Below are 27,783 nucleotides of genomic sequence, written 5' to 3'. Positions count from 1 at the left end.
GGATGGAAGAACAAAGGGATGCAAATTTGGCATGGATTCCTTATGTGGACAAAAAGTTATGGGGCCTAACCGCAAACTACCCCAAATAGTAAAAAAAAAGGGTGTAGCGTGAGGTAGGGGCTGCAGCAAAAGTGTTAACCATTTGCTAAAAAGGGTTTGAGTTTTCCAAATTAATTTTAACAGCTTGCTGTATTTTTCGTTATTATGTAACATAAAAACACAAACTGCATATTCGTAAAACAGGCAAAGTGCAGTTATTAAGCAGGCACTAGGGTCTTTCAATGGTGCAGTAGGTGCAGTGGCATCAGGTCTTATTATGAAAAATGTCTTTAAAAAAATGCAGTATTTGTTACAACATACAAACTTCACTATATAGCACATTTATTGAACTGTCTGCTGTTTAAATAATGACAAATTGTAAACCATAACAAATACAATGCCAATTACAATGCAAGTGCAAATATTTACTATATGCTCGTTATTGTTTCAGAGTTTATGTTCATGCTTAGGTTTGTTTGCAATAATAAAGAAAAATGTGAAGTGCAAAATAAAAAAAATAATCTTCGTAAACCCAATCTGTAGTAGAAAAAAAAACGTGTCCATCTCAATAAGAACAAAACTCAGTTTCAGTGTCTTTCTTTCACTTATTTAGCACAAATGCTCAAATGCTCATTTGAAAATGAATTTTCATGTGTTTATCTTAAAAATGGACAATAACCAAACAACACTTTTTCATCTAGTTTTTGTAATCTTATCTTTTTTAATTTGCAAAAACATTGCTATGGTGTATTTGTATGGTCGTTCATCAATCCCTTACCTATATTCTATACGTGTCGGCTATAACATAACCAAAGGTATCAACTCCACATACACTGTCTTTGCATGCTGTCCGACATGTGGATATTGGGCAGTCGTTATCACTAACAGCAATTGTATTACACAGAAGAGAGTGCCATAAATTCCTCTGCAGCCTTGTCAACTGCCCTATTTAAATTGACAGAATGGGTTTGGTTTTTAGGTGAAAATATTTAATGCAATCTTACTAAAGTAGCATCTTGATACAATCAAAGGCAAGTTAAATTACTAGATGATGGACTTCTAAGATTGGTCAAGGTTCAAGGGTTTTCCCATTTGTGAGATCCTCTGAATTCTGCAAGAGTTGTTCTAGTGCTGTGTATGGCAATGGTAACAAATACATTTGCATTGTATGCTTCGGGAGATTTTGAGGTGAAAATTGGACCCTTCTGGTAACATTTAATGCAGAACCAGTGAAAGGCTATCTGAAACACAGCAGAGGCAACTTGGTTCACGCCACCTTCATCTTCAATTATCTGCTTCATTTTTGTACTGAAATTCTTTAGTCAAGTATGAAGATCCAGTCGTTGTAATGGCTGGATTCATCAGTGCTTGTGGTTTGTGCGCACAGTACTATGCCAGCCCTCTTCATTCAGCTGTGACAGTAGCAGGGCTGTAGTGTCCATTATGTTTTTTGTATAATACATGCGGTGGAAATTTCCTGATGTGCAATATCAGCAAGGTTCTAGATTTCTAAGATGCTAAAAATGTCCTGATGTACTTTGCATTCTAGTAGGAGTGATTTGGGTACCTCACGCTATGTTGTCTACTTGTCTGTTTTTTCATTTAATGCTGGTTTTTTTTCTTGAAATCAAATAACTTAAAGTTGCAACGATAGTGCATATCATTATAATTATCAAAAGAAGTAAAGTAAGATCATGCTCTTTGCTAGGAAGTAGCAATTATCTCTGGAGGAGAGAAGCAATACCCTATCGAAATCCACAACACCAGCATCCACCTCCACGGGTTGGGATGATGCCCATTCTTGTAAAGAAATATGGACCATCACCGTACAGTTATGACTATTTTCCAACAGGGATGACATGACGGAGACTCAGGGGCTAATATATAATTTGTATCATCCTAATTCCCATACAGCATTTTAGAAGGAGAGTGTTTGAATGTGGTTTATTAGTAGTGATACATAGTGACGTACTAATAGTAATAAGGCAACAAACACAATAAAAGGTTCAGCTAGGGTCTCACTTAATTAATCCCTAGCTCAACCCTTGGTAGCTGGCAACGAGCAGGCAGGCTTAACTTAGGAGATAGGTGTGTAAAGCATTTAAAAACACCAATACATTAAATAAGTAAGACACAGCACACAATACAGCTCCAATTAATAAAAATAGGTTATATTTCAATGTGTGTTTTACATGAGAATTCAATACTATCATCATTTGCCCAGAAACAGGAGAGACTTGTCTTGACTAATTTAGACTTCTATGACTTCTTGAAGTTAGCATGTGCTCTTCCCACTCTAAAAATCATCTCCCAATCTACATCATCTGTTCATCCACTTCTTGCTAACATTGTACATAAAGGACATATTGCTTCTTTTACTTATATAGTTTGCTAGATAAAGGACTTAATAACTTATTTAGAAAGAAAAATAAAGAGCTAGGTTAAGAGACTTCTTAAAAAGTATAAAATAAAAAATATATAATATAGAATTAGTACATATTAGTTATTCAATTATAGTTAGAAATATAAATTATTTAGTATTTTATCAATAAATATATACTTTTATTTTTTAACATCAATTTTCATATATTTACATGATTAACTATTTTAAAAAATGTAATTGAACTTAAAATTTTCCTATGGGGTTTTATTTTAAATCCATACCTCCATTATTTTCTGTGGGGAATGTTCAGTACCAATGGTTGGCTGTGTAGAGCTGGACATATTACAAAAGTGTAAGCTACAACAGAAGAGCTGTTTAGGAATATTGAAAGTAGCAAACATACTCAAAAGTGTAAACGTACTCAAAAGTGTAAGTTATGTTTGTGAGTCAAGCCATGAGTATGGATCCTTACTTATTCACTTGTCCACAGGCGGAAAGTCATATACAGCCTTTTGCATGTAGATTTGCAGACCAATTTTCTTTCTGTAGGTTCTGTTTGTCATACAAATGTCTTCAGTTTGTGTGAATAAAGGGACATCGGCCGCGAATTTCAAAGCCTTTTGTTAAGCATTTCAGCTGAGAATAAGTAATTATTTTTCATGTTCCAAATTTCAGTAAGTGTGATAGATAGTAAAAATATTAGAACATTAATGATATTTTTCATAACATGTTAACTGTAAACTCAGAATTTAGTTTTAGCTCTGTCCTATCAAACATTACCAAATTAAGAATTTAACCAATTTCATGCATTGCAAAGAAATGCTTCATCTGGCTGCAGAAAACCTGCACTCTTGAAAGCACAAAGTACATGTTAATGTGCACATGGGAAAATACATTCCATAACTGCCACACTCCATCTGCGCTTTAAACACTTGCACACGTTGTTTGCACCTGAAGAATACATTTACTAAACTGACAGATATGGCCTTTTAAATCATCAGATCTGAGGCGTAGCTAGAGCTTGTGGCGCCCGGGGCTATCGCTCAGATAGCCGCTACTGGGGGGGGGGAAGGTTGCTGGGGTAAAAGGACGGCAAGCACTTGAAAGAGGACCGAGAGACACGTAGTATCGCCGCTAATAGTTACCTCGATCATGCAAGTTACATGCACATACATGACACAGTCCAAGGCTACACAGTTGAATACACCGGTGACTGGCAGTACAAAAGAGAACACACACCCTGCATGATCTATCTGGGGACGCAGAAAAACCGCATGTGACATCCATCAGAGAGCTGCGTGAACAATTACCTGGTAATCCCCTCAGCACAATGCAAACATGCACATACATGACACAGTACAGGGATCCATCATCTACAGCTGACATTAAATGACCATTCATCACGGTCCCCCCATTAAAGCAGTGCACTTGTGATCTGCATGGTACATGTTCTTTGCAGCAGGCACATTAACCCTCTGTGCTGCCTTTCCAGGAGTCAACCCTTCCACTAGACAAAACTTTGATCTCTCTCTAGGAAGAACATTAATCACCAAAGTTATCATGACATTTTTATTGTTTCTGAAAATTGCTGGAGGCCAGGAAGGAGGCAGCAAGTTTTTTTAAACCATAATATACTTACAAACACTACGCACCCACCTGAAATAGGTACCCAGTGCGGTCACACCGTTCACACTGCCCTAACCTGCTCTATGGTCATGTGACCTCAGTGACAGAGTCACAGTGACTGGATCACTGTTGCTCTAGGGTGTGCTGCTTTGTAGGCCTGCCCGCAAGACTGGAGATGAACTTCAGTATGGATTGTGGTGGACAGGCCTTCAAGGTTAACTCACAATTGACACCACTAGAGTACACCTGCTTGTGCTAAGACATCAAGGCTTCTAAGGTCTAGTGGGGCCTTGTAAGGTCTAGTATGGGAATATGCTCCCTCAGTAGAGGGGTCTGGTGGACTGGTCATGAAGGCTGAACCCAGTTCCCCAGTTCTAAATTCGACAGCTCTGGCCATAGTGCCACATCCTCTCCCCCAATGAACACCATACTGCCCCACTGAGAGACACTCGCACTGCCTTCAGCTACAACCTAATTGTGCCCGCTATAAACGCTTGGATGTGGCTCAATTCAAATTATGCACTTGATAAGAGTAATATGCTGCCTAAAAAAAAGTAAAAGCAAACACTACAGGGCCCTGAAGGGAACCGTTTCAATGCCCATTGTTTATATCCTTAATAAACGTAAGCAGTATGGTTTAAAAATACCACATCCATAAACAGAGCCATGGTACACATTTTGTTTTCCAGTCCATCCATCAACCAGGTATTGCAGTACCTCCAGGAACGGTGCACTTCCCCACCTGGGGACAACAATGCTGTTCAAAGAAAGAGGAGAAAACAAAAGTAGCCCTTTACTGCAAAGTCTGTAAAGTGAGGCTGATGCGTTTGGATGTGAATAAAACGAATCTGGCCACTTTGCAACCACTCTGTCTTGCTTTATTTAGTTATGTATTTACTTTTCATATTTAAAACCTTCTATTTCTCTCCATCCCGCTGCACTTTGGAATAGAAAAATGTCAGAAAAAGGGCATTTCCCGCAGAGTGTTTTTCTTTTTTGGATCCATTTCACAGGGAAGCAACTAAATGAGAGAAGGAAAGAGGTTGTGAACCGTTTCTTCAAGTCACGGTTTTCAGTAAGCGAGGAGCAAGACAGAAAGAGAGGGAATAATAGGAAGAGGGGGGGGGACAGCTGCCAGCACAAAAAAGAAGAGGACATTGCCCGAGTCCTATTCCTTCTCTGCCCATCCCCGAACGTCCACGAAATCAAGCTGAGCCTTATCTGAATGCCTTTGTCGCCCCCAAAATAGTGCCACCTGGGGCAGACCCCCCCCCCCCCTAGCTACGCCACTGCATCAGATGTATCTCAGGCATGATCAACAAGGCAGAGTTCTTACAGAGGTAAACACCAACAGTCCAGTTCCAGAATTGAGGGAACACAGCGAAAGGACTGATTTCATAACAGCTTTATTGGTAGCGCCAGCCTTCATGGCCTCCCAGACTCCCACTAGCACCCCTTAGGGGCATCCGACGTTCTACAGCATGTTTGATCCAGGGCCTGAAGTTATATGATCACACCACCCCATCCTGATGGAGCATCATAGGCTCCCCTTGATGGCCTGCACCATCATCAAACGTCAGCTGAATCATATACAAAGCCATCACTACCAGCATCCCCACTAACTTTGCTGACAAACTCACCATCTTTAGTGGTTCGCGGCACACCTGCAGCTAGGCACCATCATATTGCGGAGTAAGAAATGCAAAAAAGAAAATACAAGGCAGCAGGCCATTTTCCATCTGCATCCAGAACCTGGAACAGCATGCCGGTACCCATCAAAACTGCCCCAAGACTGCTCTAATTCAGGAAAGAGTTGAAGATGCGCCTCTTTCAAGAACACCCCCTCACAATGCAGTAACAGTCCACAAATCAGCTACCTTCCCTATCACCCATTGACTTTGTGCTTTTCTGTGATGCTGTACAGTGCTCAGGAGTCTTTTGGATAGGTTTGTGTTATAGAAATACCACATTCATACATCTTACAAACACAGCTGTGCCAAAGCACACTGACCCAATGAGCTAACTTACTGTCTACAAGAAACAATATTTTCGCAGATTGATCTAGCACATACCAAAAATGTAAATACCTCTTTGTTTTTGTCATATCAAATATTATTGCCAAACCCAATGGAATTTCTTGGATCTGCCTCATAAGGATAAATGCTGAATTGTGTCTGCCATCATTGAATGTGCGAGGACAAAGTTGTACACAAATCTCTGATGCAGGTGCACAGATCTACTGAATAGAGAGGGCAGCCTGCCTTCTGCAGTCTACACAGTGCTGTTCACCAAGTGCATGAACCTGCTAACTATTATGGTGGGAGTTGGAACATTAGACTTGCAAAACTACCTCTCTTTCCAAACACAGTGCGAGCAAGCATTGACAGGTGTGATGAGTTTGAGCCTGTGAAATATTTAAATGTACTGGGAATATTTATGTAGTCATAGTAATTAAAGTATCTTTTTAAGTTTTAAAAGAAAAATTTTAATAATGAACAGAAAGATCCGTAGTAATAAGAGCATACATTATATAAATGAAACAAAATTGCAAAAAGTTTCATGAAAGCAAGAAAGAAACAGAAAGAGGGAGAAGAAAAAGAAGAAGAGAGAGATGTATCAAATAACTTAGTAAACAATGTATGATAAATATAACATTTAAACAAAAATAATTCCTCTATTAAAAACTTATAACTTAGCAGGAGGTGAAAACAGAGATAATACTCAACAGTAATTAATAATAACAATTTTAAGGAGGTTTGGATACTTCCTCGTTGCAAGGAATGTGTAAAGGAAGGGATTGGGCAGATATATTCAGAAAGGTAGTGATGGGAAACCATAATAAGTCCCGCTTAATAGCCAGAGTAATGGGGTGAACATAGGCCCTGTCTAGCCTGTGGTTATAACAAACACCATACCACCAGGCTTGAAAGGAAACATTTGAGGTATCCTTCCACGCCTTCGTGATTTGTTGGAACGCTACAGCTATAAGTAAATCAACAATGGTAGTGTTAGTACTAAAGGAAGACCATATCTGTGAAATGCTACCAAGAAAAATATGGGAAAGAGAAAAGGGAAAATTTGAACAAAAAATGATATTAATTTGTTGCCACACTTTACCCCAGACAATATGGATAGCAGGACATGTAAATAACATATGCTTAAGATCGGCCACTAAGGCAGAACAGGACCAACAGGTAGACGGAATAGAAGAATTAATTTTATGTAATTTGGAAGGGGTGATTAGAAGTCTATTATATAAAAAAAATAAAGTTTGAGTGGTATTTGCTGCTCTAGAAGACTTCCTTATTTTGGTCCAAATGTTATCCCAGGTGGAAATAGAGAAAGAATCATCTAGATCTAATTCCCAGGCACATTCCATAGTAGATTTCTCTCAAGTGATAGATGTAGCCCGCAATTTTATATAGATCTGGGAAGCGGATGGAGAAGAACATAAAAATGTTAAAGCAATAGGAGCAGATTTATATTGTGTGGAGGAACAAGTAAGGGTATCATAAGCATTTTGAGCAGCCGTTCTCAATAATGCATATTTGGAATGAAAAGATGAGGGAAGAGAAAGACGATTTTGAAGAACAGAAAAGGGAATAAAAGACCCATCTTGAAAAAGCTGGTGAGTCCATTTAAGACCGAAACCTGACCAATCATTCCAAAAAAGAGTCCTATTTTTGATTCGGATATGATTATTATACCAAATAGGAGATTGCAAAAAGCGAGCACGATCATCCAAATTATTCAAAATGATAGGACGAAAGATTTTGCGAGTATTTTTAAGGATGGGAAGAGAAAAATTCTTTGGGGTGTGTGCTAACGAAATAAATTCCTCAAACGTAAAAGGATGAAAGAAGGAGGATTCAACCTCTACCCACAAAGGCTGAGAACAGCGATCAGGTATATGGTCAGAAATAGAAGAGGCAGAGTGTGTGAGAAAAAATGAGGTGTGATACGAGGAGAAGTCAGGGAAATTAACACCACCTAAATGTTTGGGAGACTTAAGCTTGGAAAAAGAAACCCTGGCTGGTTTGTTTTGCCATAAAAATGTTGATAATATAGAATAAATATTTTTGTAATAAGATTTAGGAATGTTAACTGGAAGGTTCGACAAGAAAAATAAAATTATTGGGACCAACATCATTTTGATAGAATATAATCTGCCCCACCAAGATAAGAACAGGGGGTGCCACCTGTCCGTAAAAGTAGTGAGGGTTATTAGCAGATTTTTTTTGATTTAATGCTACAGAATCTTTGATAGAAGGTGTGAACCAAAGGCCGAGGTATTTGATTTTAACTGGACTCCAGTGAAAAGAAGAAGCTAAAAAGTCAGCGTGAAAACAAAATGTATTTAGAGGAAGGATTTCACATTTATCCACATTCAGTTTATAACCTGATACCGAAGCATACTCTGAGACCTCTAATAGAAATCTCGGCAAAGAAGTTTGAGGATTAGAAATAAATAAAAGAAGTAAGTAAAGTACCTTGAGTGTCATTTGTGGTAGTTTCCAATAGTGTCTTATGGTGATTTCAGATTCACTCATAAAACGATATATACTGGAAACCTGTGTGACATATATTAAAAGGCAGTCTTTGACGACAGGTTCTGCCTGTAAAGTATGACTGACTTTGGGAGTCCTTCTGATAGGAGGCATCAAGCAGGGCAGTGATGCTATGGCATTGAGCGGGCTGCCAGTGCCAGCCACCAGGCGTTTACTAATGACTTACAGCCTGGCGGCCCCAGGAAGGTGTCTGGAGGGGTAGCTCCTCACAGGTACTCATCAAGAGCTTTTGGCTTTTCACATCCCCGCTTTAGAGTGCCTTCCCCTACATAATTGTCTTATTACGGGGGAGGGTAGGTTCCCAGCTCAGGGGACGTCTTGAGGAGATGTTTTGTGTGACTTGTATTTGGAGATACTGATCACAAATCAATGAAAGGTGAATGCATCCCATAGTCAGTGTAGAGCAGCAGCAGTCATGCGCACAAATACGGCCATAGTCCTGTCTACAGTGACCCACACATTCAAATCACTAGTGCTTGGTTTATGAACTTCTGCAGTAGCGCCTAAAGTCACTGAATTCACTTCTCTATACACTGACACTTCACAGCTGTTTGAATTTGGCTCAACCACAACCCACTATAAGGCTTGCTCTATTTCTTTAGTTGTATATAGTGCAAACTTGACCCAAAGGTATCAGGTATCAGAGCGCTTTACAATGGCACTAGTTGTGTTACACAAGAACACATACATTTTTGTTAGGCACAGGGAGATTAAGTGATTTGCCCAGAATCACAGTACGTTGTGCGTCATTGCTGAGACTTGATCACCATTCCTAATATTTTAAATCGACCGCCCTAGCCGTTAGGCCACATCCTCAAGAATGAATTATTTTGATATAGAACATCATCTCACATATTGGCCTCTTCTCACCAGTTATGGGCCTGTGAAGAATGCTCACAGAGGGTGGGACCGCCAGGACGTGAGCAGGGCACCAAGCCCACAAAAATGCATGCAGGCGATTGGCCGGCGTTATTAAAATAGTCCAATGTAAGGAAAGGGGAGCGCGAACAGTGGCCTCCTCCAAAACTGGCAATTTACTTGCACCAAGAGTTACTCAGAAACAAGAGGCAGCCTGTGGCCAGAGAGGGACCAGGGCAATGCATCAAGGAAGCCCCAACATGGGGCTAGAGGGCATGATTTAGCACCGGCACCCACGAGGGGAGAGGATAGTGAGGGGGATACGGGGATGGTGCCTATGTCCTGTACGGTGGGCCCAGATGGTCCGATGCCAATGGACACGTAGAAACAGTGGCAAAGAATGGGAGTGCCAAGCAGGGACAGGGGTACACAAACACAAGCATACTCAACACCAGAGCTCTTGGGGTGGCTAGGGGGCAGTACGAATTGTGACATGCAGGTAGGCGTAACTGCAATGCATGTCGGTGCAGTAAGGCACCCCGTCAACTTTAAACCAACCAGATGTAAGACGTGCCTCTGGGTGCCAATGATGTGGCACATATTAAAATGCATCCTGGGGGGGGCAACAGCCCAGCACAAGCCACCTTTAACTCCTCCCAAACATCGTCTGCAATGCCACATGATGGACTGAAGGCCCAGGTGATCTCCCTTAAAATCCTCCCTGGTCGAATGGAGACAATAAAGGGAAGGAAAAAAAGGCAGTGCCAAAAACCCAGCGAAATGACTTTTACTCCAAGCCTGGCAGTAGTCATGATCAGACTGAGAAGGCAGGCAGCCGGTCACTGAGCGATGGCCTGGTGCTTCAGGGTCATCTATGGGCTTTGTTTTTTAGGGCCTCTGTAAGCCGGCCCTCAGAGACATCGGGGCATATTAACAATGTGGCGATAACAAATTATCGCCGCTTTTGCAGCCGTTTTCGGCCGAAAAGCGGCGATAATTTTATCGCCTTATCAGCAAAGACACGCTATCGCGTGTTTTGCTGATTTTGCTCCCGTTTCCAGCACGCCTAACTTTGCATCGCTAATGAGATGCAAAGTAGGCGTGTCTGAGGAAACAACATGGGTAAATATCACTAAGGCAGCTTCGTGATATTTACAATGTGGGGAAGCGATTATTTAAATCGCGCTAAGTATGCCTTAACGCAGGAATTTAACGTCTGACTAAGGCATACTTAACATGAGGGGTGGATTGTGTGGCTAAGACCGCAGGCCCCTATTTTCAAGGGTATCGCCGTTTTCCATGGAACATCACTGGAAAACCAGCGATGTTCCATGGAAAACATCGCTATTGCTAGGATAATTATCGCCATTGCGCTGAGCGTTGTTAATACAGCGCTAGCATGGCGATAATTATCTGCGATAGCCGGCATTAAACGTTTTAACGCTGAGAGCGGCCAGTGATAGTTTTCACTGGCCGTTGATGATATGCCCCTTACTGTCTTCCCTAGCCCCTGCCAGACCACTTTAAAGTGTTGCCAGTATCATGGGCACTCCCCTGCCACACTATCAAACTGAAGCTGTGGGCCATTCTCACCTCGGCCCCTTACCTCGTTTGGCCGGCCAGTCATTCCCCACTGGGCTATCACTTTCAGGCCATGGCAGGGCATGGGGAGGGTGGGTCTATACAGGGGCTTCTCTGGGGGGGCATTCTCACCTAAGCCCATTGGGAGTTGGCAGCCATATGCTTTTCTTGACACCTCCCTTCCCCCCAGGTCATACCCTAAGGCTATATTGGGATGTTGAGGGGGTTAGTAAAAGAAGTGGCCTCGTTAGGGGCCAGGTGTTCTCACTTTGGTTCCAGTGTCCTTCAGGCCTTGGTGTAGGTGTGGAGGAGTGTTAGCAAAGGCCTCGCTGGGAAGTCACCGTTGCCAGAGGAAAAAAAACATAGGCTGTAGCGTTATGGTCGCAGAGCTGCTTATTTTGGGTTGGTACATTCGAGTTATGGTGTCGGTTCAACATCCAGCGATTCTGGGCAAAGCACATGCTTCAAGATAAGGAATTGGGATTCCTTAATAGCGATTTTTAAGTAATCACTATTTAGGAGTCGTAATTTCTTATGCACGTAGGAATCGCAAAATAAATAGCGATTCCGACACATTCCCTAATAGCGAATCCCACATTGCGATTCACTATTAGAGAATGCATTCCCATTCATTCCTGTGCGCCTAGAGGCCCATATGAATGAATAGGAAAGCATTAGCAGGTAATCCAAATTGCGAATGCAATTGCAAGGGTGCCAGGGGACCTAAGGCCCCCCCTGATGGATCCCAAAAAAGGTAAATGTGAACATGTGGCACACACACACGCCCTAAGGGCATCTGTATGCGCCACAGGGCACTTTGAAAAATTCAATTTGGGGAATTTTTCTAAGGATTTGCAAATTACCATCAACTTGAAGTTGGTGATAATTTGCAAATCTTTTATGCAAAGTCGCATTTTTAAAGTGCTTCATGCATTGCATTTAGGGAATCGCAAATTGCGATTCCCTAAATGCATTTGCAAAATAGGTAATCCCAAAAATTGTGATTACCTATTTTGTAAATGCACTGAGGTTTGATGCATTGGAAATAGCTTTTTACCGGTTGCGAACAGGTCAATATTGCGAATCAGCCCATTTGCGACTGGTAAAAAGCTTGATGCTGTCCCCATAATCTCTCGACCTAAAATAAAAATGAATTGTATCTTGTGAAATATAGCTGGTGCTCGTGGTAATAGCTCTTATGACTTTTGACCGAGTTCATGCTAAATAAAACTACAAAAAATTACTAACCATTCAGGAATGTGGGCCACTTTTTTGGGGGGAGTACCCAGGCCTTATTGAGATCCCAATCCGACCCTGGTAGTTATACATGGCAACCGAAGGCACCAGCTCTTCCGCTGTAGACAAGTTGTTTTATAAAACATTATTTGTCTGGCATGACACTAAGGTCAGAACCCATAAAGCAGTGCACACAAATAATTATTTAGCCCAAATAAGGAAAAATGTGCATTATGCCAAAGCTAGACCTGCCGGGTTAGACCATAGGTTCACTTGCTGATCACAATGTGGGCGGCTGTTGGTAGCTTTTCAGGTTCTGCTGTCCACGTTCTTCTAGCCATAGTCGCTAGTGCACAGAATGCAAATTACAGACATTCATTTTAGGTTTTTAATTCACTAATGGGGGCGCCTGTTTATTTGGTGCCAGGACTTGTTTTCTGTCCAAGTCCAAGACTGCGGTCACTGGTTGGAATCACAAGTCTTCATTCATCGCGTTAAGTGACAGACTGGGCTGCAGGCTACACATCCTGTCCTGACTGTTGGTGCTTTCCCGTCTCACTTCACCCCACACTTGTGCACATCCGTTCCTTTTGTCCTGTCTCTTGTGAAACCCGTGTGTGGTTGTGAAATTCCTGCCCAGACCTTGCTTCTCTTTTGAGCCCCACACTGACGCCACACTTGTCTCTTGTCCTCGCTGTTCACATCTCTGACTGCCACTGGCTAGCTCTCTCTGACTGCCACGTACAAGCTGTTTTTGACTGCCATTGGCTAGCTGTCTCTGACTTCTACTTGTGAGCTGTCTCATACTGCTGCTGAAGAGTTGTCTCTGTTTCTGACTGCCGCTGGTGAGCTGTCTCCGACTACCACTTTCCTGCTGTCTCTGACTGCCACTTGCGAGCTGTCTCTGACTGCCACTGGCCCACTTCTGTCTTTGACTGCCACTGTCCTGCTGTCCATGACTGCCACTGCTGTCTCTGACTTCCACTGGCGAGCTGTCTCTGACTGCCACTGTGTCCTGTCTCTGGCTGCCACTGGTGAGCAGTTCCCTACTTCCATGGCTGTCTCTGACTGCCGCTGTCCAGATGTCTCTGATTGCCACTGTCCTGCTGTCTCTTACTGCCACTGTCTTTCTGTCTCTTAATGCCGCTGGCAAGCAGTCTCTGACTGCCACGGTCCTGTTGTCTCTGATTACCACTGGAGAGCTGTCTCTGACTGCCAATGCTGTGTCTGACGGCCACTGGTGAGCTGTCTCTGACTGCTCAGGTAATTCTTGAGCTGGGAACAGTCTCAATGTTGTATTCTTTCAATAGTGAACACCTTCCTGGCACACAACCCTCCAAGTCACTTTCAATGACTTAATTTGCTTTTCTCCTACTTTATTCATTTGATGTGGAGTGGCTCTACTTTCAAGGGGGCGCACAGCACTTGACAGTAAATATTTTGCACCTGATTCTTGGCTAATTTCTGATTCCTGTGTAAACAGAAGCAGTAGCTGCAGGCTTTTCTCGCAGGTGGGTGGGCGATTGTGAGGGGTCATTGTGGGATTTGTGGGGGGATCGCACAGAAATAAAATAAACAATAATTCAATTAAACTTACCTTTCTGCCACACCAGGTCCCACATCTTCTCGGGTCCTTCTCTCCTGCCTCCAACAGGCCCCCTCCCTAAGCCAATCACAGCGTTGGCACCAGATTACAGAACCCTGGATGCGATGGACCTTGTATACACCACCAGACAACAAACTGGGCAGCCTTACACATATTCCACATGGTTTATAAGACACATTTATTTATTGGTACGCCGCCTCTGCACATACATTCAGTTTCTGGCACGAGGATTAAATGGAGCAAAATTTATAAATCAAGGTTTACTACTATTTGGGTGAAAACAAGATGATTGGGAATGCTCCCAAATTTCTGCACTACTCCTTAAAATGTGCATCTACCTGAACCTCAATCAGATTTACATGTGAAATTAAAAACAGTACCATTATGCATGAGATAATGTTTTACAAAAAGTGCTTAGTGCACCTTTGCCGAGTCCAACCCTTCAGAAAGAAAGACTCTGCTGTTTGAGAGCAGTAAACCGCCAAGTGTTTTCGGCTTGGAAATTAATGCAAAAAGTTTATGAATTTCTCTAAACTCAGACGTGATTTGGATTGTGCATACATTTTCCAGGGCATCCGTCCTGGAATGCCACTCCCCACCCGTGAGCACACTTACTCCCATGCCGCATGACACCTTAGGGCAAGATATTACATGCCGGTCAATCAAATCCACATTTTGCACTTAGGATAAGTGATTTGATCATGAAATACAGTACATTTGTGCATCCGAGTAAAGCTTTGGTAGGAAAATGCGGTTTTCTATGGTTACCTTAATTTCACATGAAATACATGAAACGAAAGGATGATGGGCAAACCATTATATATATTGGTTATTACAGATGTTGTAAGCACATTTCTACTGAGGAAATAAACAATTACTTGGAGTATTGCTACAAGTCTATGGGGCAGGCATGTACTACGTGGTTATTACAGATGTTGTAAGCACAGCATTATGGCCGTCATTAAGATGTCGGGCGGACTGGAGTCCGACTGACCCCGTTTCGGCCATAGGTCTGCGGTTCTGAACACATGGTGCCGTCGCAACCTCCCATTTGTCTCTGGGAGCTTGTGCTGCGGGGGGTTTCCACCTGCTGAACTGCCTGCAGCACAAGCTCCCATGGGGGAACAGAAGTTTGCTTACCTCAACTAGAGGCCACTGAGGGATGGGCCCAAGATAGGGGCCCCCTAATTCTATTTCTGACAGGCTTTCCATGTCAGAAGGCTAAACAAGGAAAGCCTGTCAGAAACTGACATCATAATCCCCATGGCGGATACAACATACGCAAGGGATTATGTGGTGGTTTCTGACTGGCCTACGGGCTCCTTGAGTCTGTTGGAAGCCAGCCTTAATGACCGGCCGGTTTAAACTCTGACCCCCTACACATGCACTTTGGAGTTCACCTGCACATGCACGGTGCAGGCATGTAATACTTGGTTATTACAGATGTTGTAAGCACAGCATTACATGTGTTCTCTTGAGGTAATTAACACATGCACTTTCTTGGGGTACAGCTGCAGTTGCATGCTGCAGAGATGCTGCAGTCTCACATCATTCCATTCCACTGGAGGGTGACTCCTTGCTTTACCAACACACATTCTTGGCATGATCAAACAGCAGTAGTGGCATTCAACGCTCACTGCTGAAGCAGGCTGTGTCTGGTATTATTGTGGTTGAGGCGTCGGTCAGGACATGTGATGGGGGTGTGAACGATACTGTCCTGGTCTGCAGGCGATGGGTAGAGGTGGGATCTCCAGTCTTGAGACAATGAACTGGGTCAGGAGACACAGCTGTCCTTCGACGGGGTGTGCGTCCGGGCTGTCCAACACTGGTTTCTGTCAAATGTTATACTTTTGAAAAAGTGCAGTGGTATACACGGCATATTATTTCTAAAGTCCTAAACACAGTTTTGAGACGCTCAAAGGCATAGTTAGGGCGTGCTACCCTGGAGAGTGCCGAGTCCGTGCGCGTAAATGTGTGCGCAGGAGCCGGAGCCTCGTCAGGTCCCCAAAGCCAAGATGCACAGCCACAAAAAGGGAATTCACAGTCAATAAAGTTCAAAGGAAATCATCCATGTGTAACCCGTTTTCATACATACATTTTTCATGCTTTATGCTTTTCAACAATACATTCCAAGGTGCTGGACAGGCTTTTATTTAAAACACATAGGGGCAGATTTACTACTTCTGGCGCATCTCTGCTAATCAGCAGGGATGCGCCAGAAGAGATGCGTCGCATCTGCCCACCCGTGCGCCACCACTGATGCACCGCATTTACAATGCGGGGCACCGTGGCGCTCGGATGGGCAGATGCGTGTCGCATCCCCCCCGCGGAAAGGCGGCGCATTGCTGGAGTTGCGTCACAAGTGCGACGCAGCTCCTGCAAGGCTCGGTGTGCCCCTATCCCTAAAATGCTGCGTCAATCCTTACGCCTACTTCAAGCAGGCGCAGGGTTTTGACACAGCATGGCCGTAAAAGTGACTGAGTGAAATCTTGTAGATTTAACTCAGCCACTTTTCGGAGGCGTTCCTACGCTGGAACGCCCCCCCTGTGCAGGAACGCCACATGTGGTGCAAGCTTTACAACGTGATGCATCTCCCTAGATGCGTCATGTTGTAAATAGCCTGCAGCATGGCACTGGCTTTGCGCCGCGTCACAGAAGTGACGCAACGCCGGCGCAAATCTGGCGTAAGGGGCTTGTAAATTTGCCCCTTAGAGATTAGCAGTTCTTCATAACTCAAAGTGCCCTTCCTCAGGGGTCACTGTGATACACAAAAATCACATAAGAACCGACAACACCAGCACAGCATGAAACATACTGCTGGTACATAGCATAAAACTGCAATTGTGTCATCTAACCTCCAGCGCGTGCATTCGGTGAATGAATGGCCACTAATCAAACACATGTGTGAATTTAAAATAAAATAAGATTAAAAAGTAAAGCTACATGATTTACACATCATCAACCATACGGATGTGAAACTCATCAAGAAATTAAATGTGGCGCCTTCCTATTTATCTCGGACACTAGGTAAACGTGCAGGAAACATACCGCTATGTCTACACACACCCCTTAAAACAGAGAACGTTATAAACCACCAGCTAAACAAAGCCCAAAATGATGAATTCACCTGCGCCAATGCAACACGCCTGAATTTCCCCAACCATGAGTGAATACCCTGATGAAACCAACGTCAATGTATCAGTGTCCCGCATAAACGAAGGCACAACATGCAATTTGATGATGAGTTTCAAATCTGTGTGGTTAATGTGTAAATCTTGTAGGTAGGTTTATGTTTAATTTTATTTTAATTTTTAGTTCACACGTGTGTTTGATTAGTGGCCATTCGTTCATTGAGTGCCGGTTCTCATGTGAATTTTTCGTTTCACAGTGACCCCTGAGGAAAGGCAGTTTACCAGAAATGCTTAGGATTTGACATTTTCTATTTTGAGTTATGACCAACAGCCAATCTCCATGTGTTTTTAAGAAAAGCTTGAGCGGCACCTTGGACTTTATAGTTGAAAAGCGTAAAGCATGAAAAATGTATGAATTAAAATGGACTAAACAGGACTAAACAGTGATTTCCTCAGAACTTTGTTGACTGTCAATTCACTTTTTCTATCTGTGCATCTTGGTCTTGACCTGACGAGGCTCCGGCTTCTACACACACCTTTTATTCTTTACCACTGACTGTAAATGAGTTCCATGCACACCTGTCCTCTGTAAATCTGGCCATTTGAAGACTCTTGCGTTATGTGATGTAAACCGGACAACTCACCTAGGAGAGAAGAAGAAAGTGGGGTATCTTTGACAGCAGGGGCCACAGATCCAATGATAGGGATCTCAGAGCCGGGTTCTTTGAAGCTAGATGTTGGAAGCGGCGTCCACTGACTGACCAGTGGATTTCATGTCCTGCAGCCGCAGAGGAGTGGGAAACAGCCTCAGATACACTCAGGGAGCCAGAGGAGGCTGGACAGGCACTCATTGAGGTATGTACACGTGTGTGGAAGGTTCACCCTCCTGGAGAGGCTTCAGGAGTTCCTTCTTCCCAGGCAGCCTGATATAAGCTGGTTTTCCATCACCACACGGTACCTTGGGACATGATTAGCACAGATGAACACAGCACAGAAACTGCACAGGTGCGGAGCTGAAGTCATTAAAAGTTAGCTGATCATTAAGATGTATTTACATTGTGAAAGCAGTGGTCTTCACCAAAGTGGACAAACATGGCAAACGTGGCTTAATGAGGTGGACCTCACTCAGAAGATTACTGTGGACATTGTGACAGTGTGTTCACATTGCTGTCCGCAGAGGGGTCTACACCCCTCATGACAAGGACCTGGGACATTCCAATATGTGCTGTAACGCATCACCATTCATTTCAGAATGAGAAGTAGTGCGGAAAAACAATATTGCGTACTGACCCTCGCAATTCTTTCAGGTCAGTCCTTTAGGGAAAAAACACCCTTTACTTTATGAAATATGTGGATTTTGGTGAGGTCAGCATGTTCTTCCCCATTATGTGGAAGAAACTTGTAAATGGAGAGATTATTGCACCACCAAGGTATCGTTATCCATCCGGTGTGATAAATATTGCCAAAATAACAAAAAAAAGACTCTCTCCTGCTGGAGAAGAAAGGAAGACGTAACCTCTTTGTAGGACTGGGAAAAATAAATATTCTTTTAAATAACCCTCACCCACCAGAGTTGCTAGATGGTGGCATGCTTCATAATAGGATTCATCCCTGCCCTTCTACGGTGAAGTACTGGGTTTTTCGGAACCCAGCGGTGCCAGGGAACACACCCGAAGACTTCGAGTTCTTCCTGTTCCAGACCACAGAAACACAGAGTCTTCTAGGTGAAGTCAAAGATCGTATTTATTGGCTGCAGCCAGTAACAGATATCCGAGAAGTACAACACGGTGTATATTCTCAGGAGACTGCCCCCGAACCAAAACCAGTCTTCTCTTTTATACAGAATATTACGCTCTGGGCAACACCGCCCTTACTTTACAAGTGGTCATTCACATATTTTCGCTTCAAAGAAAACGCAGAGTCATGATGACAATCCCACATTTCAGTTCGTTCAGCCCACAATTATTTACCCAGCAAGGCTCAGAACCCTCATCAGATATCAGCAGACCCCAATAAAAGCGGGCACCTCCTCCTCGTAAAACAAGCCATAAAGTAGGAAACAGAGTCAGATGTGAAAGAGATTAGTCAGGGTTCGCGTGGGATGAAAGACTTTATGATGTGTCGAGCCCTGATGCTAATCTCATTTGGCCGCAGTAAAAGGAACCGGCCGGACAGGATTGTCCTCGGGCAGCAGAGTCAGTTTGCACAGGTCACAAAAAAGTCACAGAAGGTGTACGTGTCCTTTAGGCCTATGCATGGCCTTAGTGCGCAGCCTATGTGAGGGCAACTACAAAATGGTTACTGTTCTAAAATGGAACCCGAGGGTTCAATATGTAGTATCGTATACACGGTGAATTCATCGGTGAAACATGACGAAAACACTCATACATACCGCATTTGTCATTCGCGGTTCGCTGATACCAAAATCGGCATGGTAGGGCCATGCCTCCAACGTGGTTCTGAAATTTACAGTACCACAGACCCTCCTTTTGCCCTTACATAGGCAATAACTATACTCATACTAATCTGAGTCCAGGTCTATATTTATAAAGTCATGGAGATGTTGCTGTAGCATCATCCTATTGCTTAGCTCGTCCCTTGATACAGGTTTCCTTACACATGATGTAACACAGAGGCTACACATTACAGGAGCACACTGTATACATAGACAGAACAGGAAAAGAATGGCTAAGATCATTCCAGTGACTATTAGAATCTTCCATCCCCAAGCTGATATCAGTTCCCAGAACCACCCCATCATCGACCAATCTCCTTTATCCACGTGAATAGATTCGGAAATCTTATGCAGTTTGGAGATGGCTTGATAGACTGTCGGAGCGTTATCTGGTATGAAAATACAGCAACTTGATTGGATAACCTTACATACCCCACCACGGTCTGCGAGTATGACATCTAGAACCATACGGTTCTGCAACGTCATGAGGCGATCCGCTTGGAGCTTAGCTGTCATGTTACCAAGGGCACCGGCCGTTACATTAACAGTGGATTCAACTACACGAGTCAGTTGTCTCAGGTTCCTACTATTGACCATTGGTCCCCAAAACGGCAGGAAACCCATGAAGAAGTCTCCCGCTTCCTGACCGGCAGTATCCTCCTGACTAGCAACGCCTCTCACAACTCTGGTCTTGTGATAATCAGAGGCAGCAGTAAATGTCGGCGGTAGCAAGTTTGTAACATAACACGTGCCCGAGAAATCAGGGGGCAACCATGTATATGCTTGATCATTACTAACAAAGTATGTACCCTTGGCAGCCAAAAACGCAGGGGAAAACTGTGGAAAAATGTACGTTTCAGTACAGTCACTCTTCCCTAGTTGAGCTCTTGGATTCTGACCATTGCCTTGTAAACAAAAATGACCTATGTGGGGTACGACCCAAATCGGAGATGAACTTTTACGCTGTTTTTCACCCAGACTAATGCTATACCCCGTCGCGTTCCAACCCACATAATCTCGCAACTCATCCTTGGGAATAGATGAATATGCATCGATATCTCTACTCATATCTGCAACTCCTCTCATCAAAGCTTTATTGTTCGAGCTAGGTCTATTGGAACGCGGTGGTCGCGGGGAATAGGTCTCAAGTGCAAAAAGAAACATAGTTTGGAATGCCCATGATGACCCATTATAACTAAACGGCAGCACTAGATACGGGATACCCTTATCAATGGTATGCGGCATCAAACCACATACCCAGCAATTTGTCGTATTCATAACTAGTTGGTGCTGGTGCAGGAGTTGAATAAACGAATTGTTTACGAACTCAGAACGTCTAGCTTGTTCGTGTTCAGGCAGAGGGTGGAAAGAGTGTGAGAAAACAGTAGGAGGAGGTATGGGCTGCATAGTGGGTGCAAATGACACTTGAAAAGACAATAATACATAACCTACAGAAAACATCATCATACTCAATAGTACAAACAGACATAATATTACAAAACGTTTGCTATTCATTACTTTACATACTCTGCTCTTAAAATTTATTTCCTCAGCGGGTCTCTCCATCTCGAAAAACTCCATCCTCTAATCGTGCTGTTCGTGGCGGATGAGTGTCTTCTGCTAAGGAGTACACCTGTCAGTCCAGGGGACGCCCTAGACCAACCAGAACCGTTGACCTAACGTCTCCGGCTTGTACCCCAAAGTCTTGGCACCGCGACCCTACAGCTGAACCCGGATGGTGGTTCGAAAAACAAAAATCAAAAAGAAAAAAAAAAGTTCTTCAGATGGGAGAGCTGCAGTGTCAAAAATAGCAAAGAAAAGGAATTTTTATTTGTCCAAAGTCTTTGACCTCAAATTATAACGGCTCTTTCCAGGTACTGTCTGGTCCTGAAATAAAAGTTCAGGCTCTGTAGTGTCTAATCGAATTGACGGTGGCACAGCTTCTTGCAGAATATCGTCGCTCTCTCGGTCAGAAATTGTTCCTTTCACGTGTGCATCGCTAAATGGCACAAAACGAGGCACAGTCTCAGTTTCAGAATCAGCGATACCCTCCTGGACCCACCGGTCGTACGGTAAAGGCAAAGGGACCCTTTTACAATGTACGCCGTGAATCCAATTCTTTTTCCCTTTCACTCGAACAGCTGACCTTGTCGAGAGAAGGACGAGATGGGGGCCGGTCAAACGAGGCTCATCATTTTTCGTTCTTTTGAAGTTTTTGACCAGCACCCACGATCCAGGATTGATAGGATGCCCTGGAGATTCAGAGACCTGAGGCAGAGTATCGTGAACCTGTTGGTGTAAGACACGCAATTTAGCCGTCAATTCATACAGATAATCAAGCAGTACTGGATGTTCAATTTCGCTGAATTTTGTCGGTCTTGGCACACCCCATATATTGGCCGGACGGCCAAACAAAATCTTGTACGGACTAAGTCCCACTCGTGAATGCACAGTCATTCTTGATGATAGGAGTGCTAAGGGCAGAGCGTCAGGCCATTTAAGACCGGAACTCGCCTGAATCTTAGCCAACTTAAGTTTCAAAGTGCCATTGTAGCACTCTACTAGTCCAGCTGATTGGGGTGATTTGCAGCGTGGAACTTTTGCTTAATACCTAGTCCCTCACATACATTCTTCATCACTCGACCCACAAATTCACTCCCATTATCACTCCATACCATTCTTGGCATTCCAAACCTAGGGAAAAATTCTTTGACAAGGGCTTTAGCTGTGGATAAGGCAGTATTGTCTTTTAGGGGATATGCTTCTATCCACCATGAAAAAGCGCAAACAACAACAAGTACATATTTCAGATTGTTGCACCTTTCCATGTGAATGAAATCTAGCTGCAAAACCTCAAACGGATACGTTGGAGGCGCAAAATGACCAGCTGGAGCTGGGGTTCCCCTACCAGGGTTGTATTTCAGACATACCATGCAATTTTTGACCACATTCTCCGCACACTTGGGAATTCCAGCATTCTGCCATACTGGAGCCAACAACTTACAAATTCCTTTCACACTGATATGAGCCATTCCATGGGCCATCGTCACCACAGCAGGCACATACGCATCAGGTAACAACCATCGCCGGTGTTCTGACAAATCAACCCAACAACCATTTTCATCCAATTTACCCTTACTTTCTCTCCACATACTCAATTCTTTCCCTGTGGCTTCAGCTTGAAGGGACTTCACACTCTCTATCGTGTCTTCACACATTCCAACATCACCAACCCATCTTGCAGGGCCTGCAACATACATTCGATTCGTCACATTCTTTGCTGTTTCTTTCGCAACTTCGTCAGCAAATGCATTACCATGTCCAACATCATCGGTAACCTTCTTGTGTGCACTGCATTTCACAATCGCAACTTGTAACGGTAGAGTCAGCGACTCAAGGAGCTCATTCACCAACTGACCATTCTGAATTTTAGTTCCATGCGAAGTCAGGAACCCACGTTCTTTCCACAAGCGCCCAAAACTATGGGCCACACCAAAAGCATACTGACTGTCGGTATATCCAGTCACTTTCATTCCTTTCGATAACACACACGCTCTTGTAAGTGCAATTAACTCTGCTGCTTGAGCCGAATTATATGGTATACGTGCAGTTTCAACAATCGTGTGCAAAGTCGTGACAGCATATGCAGCAGTCGTATCACCATTCGGAAGCTTGAAGCACGAACCATCCACCCATAAGGTACCATCACACTCAACCAGGGGAGTATCTTTAAGATCCACTCTCCCTTTTGTTTCTTCTTCTGTTCTAAACAGACAATCATGCTGCTCAACCTCATCATCCGTTTCTGTTGCGATCGGCAATAACGTGGCTGGATTCAACATATTGCACCTCTTTATGTGTACATGACTCGCTAACAGTGTCAATTCATACCCTGACAACCGAGCACTAGTTAAGTGCTGTGTCTTGGTCCTGTTTAACAATGTGTCCACTGCATGTGGAACCATTACAATCAACGTGTTATTCATCACTAACCCAGCAGACTGTCCAATAGACACAGCTGCTGCCGCTGTGGCTCTCAAGCAACTTGGCAATGCCTTAGCTACCGGATCCAAAGTCGACGAAAAATACGCGCATGGACGCTGTTTGTCTCCAAAAGACTGTGTCAACACTGACAATGCGCAACCTTCCTTCTCATGAACATACAATGTAAAAGGCTTACTGTAGTCGGGGGTACCCAACACAGGAGCCGAACATAATGCCTTACGCAATTCCGAATAACTTTTTTGACACTCTTCAGACCATGGAACGGGATTCGGTGTATCTTTACATGTTAATGCTATCAAAGGTTTTGCCAGCAAAGAAAAACTCGGGATCCACTGCCTACAGTATGAAGTAATACCCAAGAAAGCACGCACTTCTCTCTGTGTTCTTGGCACGTTCAATTGTGCAATGGCCTGAATTCTTTCTGGGGTCAGTTTCCTTCCCTCCTTCGATAAGAGATGACCTAAGTAGGTCACTTCTTGTCGACAATATTGCAGTTTTGAAAGAGACACTTTGTGATGCAAGTCCGACAAATGACGCAACAACGACAAGGTAGCTACTTTACAAATTTCTTCAGTATCTGCTGCTATCAGTAAATCGTCAACATACTGAACAAGGGTAGCACCATCAGGTAAAACAATCGCATCAAGCTGCGTTTTTAAAGCCTGACTGTATATTGATGGACTTTTGCAGTAGCCCTGTGGAGCGCGTTTAAAGCGGAAGCTTCGTCCTCCTAAACTAAAACCAAAAATATCCCTGCTCTCCTCGGCAATCGGGATGCTAAAGAAAGCATTCTTTAAATCGATCACTGAGAACCAAGCAGCGGAAGCTGGAATCATAGTTAACAAGGCAGTTATATCAGGAACAACTGGAAACTGTGGCACAACTATCTTATTGACCTCTCTAAGATCGATCACAAACCTGTAAACAGGTGGCTGAGAAGGGTCAGTACGTTTTAAAACAGGCGGAACAGGACAATTGCAAACGTTGCCTCTTGTCTCTTCAATTACATCCTTTTCAATCAAATCATAGATGATCGCTAACAACGCTTTCTCACCTTCATTAGAGATCTTGTACTGGGGAATGCGTGTCAATTTAACATTGGCTTTCAAAGTGACCACATATGGCGGTATTTCCAAGAGACCCACATCATTAGGACCAGTAGCCCAAAGGACATCCGGAAGAGACGACAATTCAGCTGGCATTCTATTCTTCGACAAATACATTGGAGAAATCACTTCCCTACCCAGTGTAAATTGTACTCCCGAGGGAGAACAATATAATGTCGCATGTAATTCTCTTTAACAAATCCAATCCTAATAGGTTTTCACCACAACCTGTCGTTAGGATAAGGGGTGCTTTCAGCTCACAAGGTCCAACAGAAAGGGGGATAGGACTAGAGATCGGGTTCCTAACCGGGGCGCCAGAAAAACCTACTGAAACATTTATTTCACCAGACAAAGGCGCGCCAGGGAGTTTTGAATGCATAATTGAACTCTTTGCAGCACCAGTATCCAACAGAAAAGGCTCTGACACACCCATTGTAGTCACCTTAACATACGGTCCACTCTGATCCACTGGCACTGAAACAACTCCCTCTCTTTGTCTATGGCTGTCCTAGTAATCATTACCTTCCGCATTTTCATCTGCTGCATATAGTCATTATTATAGTACTGAGCTGTCCCACCAGTTGCATTGGCTTGCTGATCAAAACTATTCATCGTATTTTGAGGCGGAAGAGGACGCGCATTCTGGGGAACATTTCCACGCCCTCTACCTCTAGGAGCTTGCTGACCACCTCTACCTCTTGCGCCATAAGCATTATTCGTACGCTGCAACAATATAGGGCAACTATACTTAAAATGACCTTCTTCTTTGCAATACGAACACTGATTCTGGCCTATAGGAACACGTGGTTGAGAATACCCGAACCTTTGCGAGTTACTCTGAAACTGTTGGGGTTGTTGATAGTTACCCTGACCTTGCTTATATTTATTCTGACCTCCACGTGGCGGGTAAGCTTGCTGTAAAAGAACCTTCGTCTTCAATTCTTTTGTTTTCTTGTCTACTCTATCCTTCTCATCTTTATCCCTATTTTCATAATACTGTGCAGTAGCCAGTATTTGCGCTGAAGAGGAAACAGCCCAAGAACTCTCGGAATCTTTCAACTTCTTACACAACTCGGGAAGCAAATTATGCACAAATTTATCAACAAATAACCGTTGACCACCTTCCGTACTCATATCTTGTCCACTATGGTCGATAAACGTTTCTTCAAACCTAGTGAAGAAATCGGACACTGACTCATCTTTCTTCTGCTTGCATGCTGATAATTTATCCCAATTCACACGCATCGCGGGCATTAAAGTTTTCATGTAGGTGATAATCCTAGCAGGGAGTTCCGCTACCAAAGGCTCAGGCTTGGCACCACCAACTTGTCTAGTGTCTGCAGCAATGATATTAGCCCATGTGTCACCTAGTTCTGCAGCATGATCTGCATTACGAATCAATCCCCACAAAGGCTGCGGAACAACATTCCCGAACAACATATCTATGTCAGCTAGGTTCATGACACATGATTCTGCAGTCTGTGATAACTCCTTATAATATCCTGCAGGGTTTTTGCGGGGGTCAGGCAATGTCTGCTTAAGCGCTATTACTTCAGCTCGCTTCCATGGAACGTGTACCCAATCACGCTGAAAATGTGGCTGAACAGGTGGATTAGCATTCACATCACCAGGTCTCCAAACTGGAGGAACCTCACGCATCGGATATTGGCGCGCTTTTACCTTTTTCCCTACAGGGAACTCCTGTTCTAACAACGACTGATGACAATCCCCATTCCTGAAGGACAACAATGTCGCAACTGCTTTATCAACATCGGGGCCCACAATCGTGCCTTTTTCAAAATCGAACCGTACATGACACAACTCCTGCGGGCTTGAGTCTAAACCATGATCTTCCAATTCCTCACAAAGGAATTCACACATTTTCTCAAAAACGTATCTCTGTTTTGGTGCTTCCCATTGACGAAAAACATTTACAACAGAATCCACATCGTATATTGAAGGATAAACAATCCATCTATGCGCCATGCGGTCTAATACTTGTTTCAATCCAGAACCAGGCAGCTGACTACGCAACTGCTTACGTTGTGAACCAGGGGTCGTACTAGAGGACCCAAAGAGAGGCGATATAAAACTAGTGACTGCACTAGTTATTCGTTGTCGTGTAGAAGGAGAAGTTGAGGCAAGAACAGGGGGAAAGACAGAGGGAAGAAAAACGGGTGCAGATAGAGGTACAGGGGTAGTATCAGGAAGAGCGCCGGGAGAGGCAGTTGATGTACTAGGTAAAGTCGCAGGAAGCGCAGAAGAGATAGGTAGTGAAATCGGCGGCCCTTGAGAGGGCTGCGCCGTATGGATAGGAGCTGGCTGAGGAGGAGCTGGCGGCTGTGGGAAAGCTTGCGGCAAATTAACTGGAGGCTGTACATTTAAAGGTTGCGGAGGTGCTGTAGCACTCTGCGCATACAGGGGTGGCGAACTCAGCAAATGTGACATTAGGGGATCTTTCTCCTTTTCTTTTGACGCATCTTGCTGAAGAGGCGGCAAAACTGGGTAGCATTTATCAATCACAGTTTACGTTGCCAGCGCAACTGCTCATTCATTTGTTCTTCTTCATTATCTTTAAACTGCAAAGCTGCTTGCATTATCGACATACCTTTCTCTCTTTTATTTTTCTTTGCTAATTTAATTTCTTTCTGTTTGGCTTCCTTTCGCCATAGGCGGAAAGAATCAAACATCACCGGCCGGGCTTTCTTTTTAAATAATTTAACTTCTAAGTTATCTAAGATTTCTGTGTCGAAACTACCATTTTGGGGCCATTTTAAGACACCATCCTTCCTGGTGTATCGGATCCATACTTCATTATATGTAATGGGGCCCACGCCATGTTTCACATAAAGCTCATAAGTTGGAGTTCCAATTGGAGGAACCGGACACGAATCCTCTAATCGGGAGTCCCTATTACAACCCAAACAAAACAAATTTCCAAGTATACTAGAACCAGGCATCGTCGCTCACTAGTCTAGTTTCAAACTTCAAAGGATTATCGAATACAATAGTCTCGTGAATACACGAGTCCTTCGGCTTTGGCACTTGCAAGTTCCAAATCAAAGCGATCCCAAAGGGATACCAAACTAAGAACCAAACTAAGGACTGGGAGACGCTCCACTTATACTTAACTGAGGTATCGATGACGTCACCAGAAGACTTGTTTAATCGTTTCGCTCTACCAAATCA

Source organism: Triturus cristatus, chromosome 7 (assembly GCF_964204655.1).
Source record: "Triturus cristatus chromosome 7, aTriCri1.1, whole genome shotgun sequence".
Lineage (NCBI taxonomy): Eukaryota > Metazoa > Chordata > Amphibia > Caudata > Salamandridae > Triturus > Triturus cristatus.
The sequence above is the reverse complement of the archived record's forward strand: the minus strand, read 5'-3'. Positions refer to the sequence as shown.